Source organism: Tasmannia lanceolata, unplaced genomic scaffold (genome assembly GCF_043159265.1).
Source record: "Tasmannia lanceolata isolate RefF3 unplaced genomic scaffold, GAP_Taslan_0.1 ptg000980l, whole genome shotgun sequence".
NCBI lineage: Eukaryota > Viridiplantae > Streptophyta > Magnoliopsida > Canellales > Winteraceae > Tasmannia > Tasmannia lanceolata.
In genome coordinates this window covers 818-5,000 of record NW_027519643.1, presented here as the reverse complement: position 1 = coordinate 5,000, position 4,183 = coordinate 818, and the positions used below count along the sequence as shown (strand labels likewise).

The 4,183-nt window shown below is 36.0% G+C and overlaps 2 non-coding genes across 2 annotated transcripts; one reads left to right on the top strand and one right to left on the bottom strand.

The window, feature by feature from the left end:
- Positions 1 to 843: 843 nt before the first annotated feature.
- TRNAT-UGU (transfer RNA threonine (anticodon UGU)) lies at positions 844 to 916 on the bottom strand. The gene has a single exon. It is a non-coding gene; the product is annotated as a tRNA-Thr (tRNA).
- A 1,728-nt stretch (positions 917 to 2,644) lies between these two features.
- On the top strand, positions 2,645 to 2,717 carry TRNAF-GAA (transfer RNA phenylalanine (anticodon GAA)). Its single transcript has one exon. It is a non-coding gene; the product is annotated as a tRNA-Phe (tRNA).
- The last annotated feature ends 1,466 nt before the right edge of the window (positions 2,718 to 4,183 follow it).

Sequence of the window (4,183 nt, the reverse complement as noted above, 5' to 3'; positions counted from 1 at the left end):
GGGGATGAATCCATATAATTTTGAATCAGAGCTCTGGATCTTTGTTCATCCCTCATAGTAATAATATCTTGGGGTTTGCAGCGATAACTTGGGATATCTACTATACGGCCATTAACTAAAATATGTCTATGATTAACTAATTGCCTGGCTCCCGGAATGGTCGAAGCCATACCCAATCGAAAAAGGATGTTATCCAAACGCATCTCAAGTAGTTGTAGTAAAACCTGACCTGTTGACCCTTTGGCTTTCCCAGCAATACGAACATATCTAAGTAATTGTTGCTCTGTCAGACCATAATGAAAACGCAATTTTTGTTTTTCTTCTAGACGAATACGATATTGAGATCTTTTCCCGGAACGCGATTGGTTTCTAAGATCACTTCCGGATCTAGGTCTTTTCCTAGTGAGTCCCGGTAAAGCCCCTAGACGGCGTATTTTTTTGAAACGAGGCCCTCGGTAACGAGACATAAAGACTCCTTAATTTTATTGAAATTTCATTTTACAGAATAAACCTAAATTAATACTGAACTAAACGATAAACGAAGCTAAATCCACTGAAGTACTACAAAGAGGAATAAGATGAATTGTATCAATATCCGTATTATTTTGTATATTGTATATATGGGAAGTTAAGGATCCTTTTCTTGATTTGTTCTGTATAGATCAAACGGCTCCAATCCGTTTTTTATTCTTTATTCATAGTTGGAAGTTCCCGCGACATAACATAATAGATCGGTAACCCGACATTTGGAGAAAAAAAAGGGGGGGGTCTTCTCAATATTCCTTGGTCTCAAGGAAAGATGATCAATCCTGATAAAAAAAAAAAAATAGAACAAATAGAGAAAGCCGACTATCGGAATCGAACCGATGACCATCGCATTACAAATGCGGTGCTCTAACCTCTGAGCTAAGCGGGCTCATATAACAGAAATAGTGCGTGAATAGGAATTCGGGAAACTATTGGGATCTTAGTTAGCTATTAGCTATTAATAATTATTAATATTAATTATTATAAATTATTATAACATATTAATTAATATTAATAATTATTAATATAATATGAATTTTGATTTTATTTTTGATTATTTTCTATTTGATTATTTATTTTTGATTATTTCATTTATTAGTAGTCACTAGCACTAGAATTTTTTTTTTTCATTCAAATCAAATTTAAAAAACGCAAAATAATACTATATACATATGAAATAATTCTATATTCTATTATAGAATAGAATATAACTATTAGTTATAGCAGTTATAGCAGATTATATGAATTCTATTTCTATTAGAGTGTAGTTCCTAAGGAAAGGATAAGATAAGGATGCAATCCAGATCCTACTGAGATATTCCTTTTGTTTCATTCGGAAAGGGAGGAGATAGGACGAAAAAAAAAAAAAGAAGAATGAATATCGACCGTTCCAGTATTCCAAACTGCGCGGGAAAAATGAGAGGGGGGGGGAACATCTATATGTGGGATATATCCATCCATATTGAATTGCAGATACATCAATGATAGAATCATTTCTGATTGGACCAAATAATGGAATGGTCCTCCAATAGATATGAAAGAAGATGGGCAAGAAATAAAATAGGAGCAGACACTTTTTCGATATAGGAATCAGTATCTAATGAATTCAATGGTTCCAACATAAATGAAAGAAGGGGATGGGATCACAATGAGATCGAGATCTCATAAGGGGGATATGGCGAAATTGGTAGACGCTACGGGCTTGATTGGGTTGAGCCTTGGTATGGAAACCTACTAAGTGGTAACTTCCAAATTCAGAGAAACCCTGGAATTAAAAATGGGCAATCCTGAGCCAAATCCAGTTTTCTGAAAACAAGGGTTCAGAAAGCGAGAATCAAAAGAAGGATAGGTGCAGAGACTCAATGGAAGCTGTTCTAACGAACGGGGTTGACTACATTGGTAGAGGAATCCTTCTATCAAAACTCCAGAAAGGATGACCTTATTTAAGTACATAGACGTACTTAAATATCAAATGATTAATCACGACCCGAATCCGGATTTTTTGATTATTTATATGAAAAATTGCAGAATTCTTGCTAAATTAAATCGATTCCAAAAGGAAGAATCGAAGATTCAGTGATCAAATCATTTACTCCAGAGTCTGAAAGATCTTTTGAAGAACTGATTAATCGGACGAGAATAAAGATAGAGTCCCATTCTACATGTCAATACCGACAACAATGAAATTTATAGTAAGAGGAAAATCCGTCGACTTTTGAAATCATGAGGGTTCAAGTCCCTCTATCCCCAATAAAAAAAAAAAGGCCTATTTTATTCCATTCCCTAACCATTTATCCTCTTTTTTCGTCAGTGGTTCAAAATGAGCTTAGCTATGTTTCTCACTCACTCTACTCTTTCACAAATGGATCCGACCAGAAATCTTTCTCTCTTATCACAAGTCTTGTGATAGATATGATCTACGTACAAATGAACATATATGGCAAGGAATCTCCATTATTGAATCATTCACAGTCCATATCATTACTCTTACACTTACAAAGTCTTCTTTTTGAAGATCCAAGAAATTCCAAGGCTGAGGTAAGATTTTCTAATGTTTTTTGAGTCCCTTTAATTGACATAGACCCAAGCCCTCTAGTAGGATGATGCGTCGGGGATGGTCGGGATAGCTCAGCTGGTAGAGCAGAGGACTGAAAATCCTCGTGTCGCCAGTTCAAATCTGGTTCCTGGCACGTGGTTAATATATCGAATAGATACTCATACAAATGAATCGATATGGATCGGGATCCATATTCTATTCGTTAATAGTCTAGATCATGATACATACTTATCCATCTAGGGATATATCTAGATCCCCCATTTTTTTTTTTGATGGGTAAAGAAAAGAATTAGATTCTGTTCCCTCTTCTTTTTTGTTTGTTCATACTGTACCTGCTCTCGCTCAAAAAGAATGTTAATACTTCATACATATTTGAATTGAAGTTAGTTGGCTGAAAACCCAAAAGTCTAGTCTAGAGAGGAATCGAAGGGTAGGAATAGACAGGATTCATTTCAGATACAGTACAAAGAAAATCTGATCCCCTTTTCATTTCTGAATTTTGAGTTCATAATTTCATATTTTCTTTCATATTCTATTTCTTCACTTTCTCTTTCTTCACTCCCTCCTACGTGACTTTTCGGGGCCCATCTAAGTGATGTGCGCGGTACAAAGTTCATGGTGCAGAACTCTTTTGATTCATCCTATTGGCTTTGCTCATCCGAAATGGATATCTTCCAAATTGGGGAATATCAATGAAGCCCCTTTAGTAGCCCATTCATAATACTGAGATGAGAGTCCAGTTATTCTGTTTCATCTAGAACAGAACATAAAAAGATTCCTTGAATATCTGGAGTCGTAGAAGTGAATATTAGTTTCTTATCATTCAATGAGCATCTTGTATTTCATAGAAATTGGGGGCAATATAATCCTTACGTAGGGGCCAGCCTATCCAACTTTCAGGCATCAAGATACGTTTCAGGCGTGGATGATTTTCATAAGAGATTCCCAACATATCATAAGATTCCCGTTCTTGAAAATCAGCACTTTTCCAAATCCAGAAAACAGACGGGATTCTAGGATTCCTCCTTGGGGCAAATACTTTTATGCATACCTCTTCGGGTTGATCCACACCATACTGTATTCTCGTAAGATGATACACACTAGCTAACAACCCGCCCGGTGCTACATCATAAGCACACTGGGAACGTAGATAATTGTAACCATATACATATGAAATGACAGCAATGGAGTACCAATCCTCGGGCTTTATTTGTAAAGTCTCTATTCCTTGGTAATCGAAGCCCAAAGATCTATGCACTAGCTCATGCTTGACTAGCCAAGCAGATAAACGACCTTGCATCTTCTTGATCTCTCCCACATTTGTATTTGTATGAGTATTTCACATTTACGATGAAATTTATGAAGATTTACCCGCTGTTTGTTATTCTGCACAAAAGCATCCTGCCTAATTCACTAATTCGTGGGAAGATACTGAACTTTTGTATTTGAAAGATGTTTCAGTTTCAGGAGGTATTTCTGAAGTAGATGGAGATTTATAGAGTAATCCTTGATCGTAATTTCCAGTATGAGTACTGCGTCCAACATGAAACTTGTGATTGGTAGTAAAATATCGATTTTCCTGTTGAGACCCAATTTGAT